Consider the following 903-nt stretch of genomic DNA (forward strand, 5'->3'; position numbering starts at 1 on the left):
ATATATTTATATATATAAAGGTTATGAGAGGTAATGGTGTCAATAAGACCTAAAGGTGTCAGGTAATGCTATGTAAGTGCTATGGACAGACTATAGTTAAGCTCCAGGTTCGGTGATTATGCGAATGAGGAGTCCAACGTAGGTCATATATCAGCATGTGTATATATAAAAATGTCCAGAACGAGTTAAAATTCCAAGGCTCTGAAAGATTTTTGAACATTTATAAATAGGTCTTACACCTGTTACCGGGATATTATATATATCCCTTCATCGGAGACTGTGTGAGAAGATGGTTAAGCAATAGTTATTTTAGATAAGATATGAAATAGACGTGAGATATGCAGGGATATTGCATCTGTAGATCCATTATTTAGGCAGAATGGTATACAATACGTAATCACCCATGTATGTATATATATATTTATATATACAACAAACCCTAATGGTGTGAATTTTTAAAACAATTCTTTAGGGACAAACGGTTTTCACAATGAATCCCAATCTAATCGGAATCTACACGATCTAAAGCATATTTATAGAAAATTCCCTTAAGAAATAGCTAGAAATACCTAATTTTCTCAAAGTTATGAGGAAGCAAGTCTTTGGGGCACAATTTTGTAGATATATATACAAGGATGTATATCAAATTAACTCTGTAAAAATGTATGTGCTTGTGTATATATTTATATATGTTTCTGTATACATTTATACATATGTATAAGTTTCAGAATATATTAGAATAATGGAATAAAAGTTAGTCATAATAAAAGATCACTAAAAAATGTATTTCCTTAAGTTTTAACTACTGTTTGTGGCACACATATTTACGCAATTTTGCTTATACATACATACAGACATATAAATATATGTGCGTGTTTGTGTATTTGTAAAGAATATATATAT

The sequence above is a fragment of the Octopus bimaculoides genome, chromosome 8 (assembly GCF_001194135.2).
Source record: "Octopus bimaculoides isolate UCB-OBI-ISO-001 chromosome 8, ASM119413v2, whole genome shotgun sequence".
Lineage (NCBI taxonomy): Eukaryota > Metazoa > Mollusca > Cephalopoda > Octopoda > Octopodidae > Octopus > Octopus bimaculoides.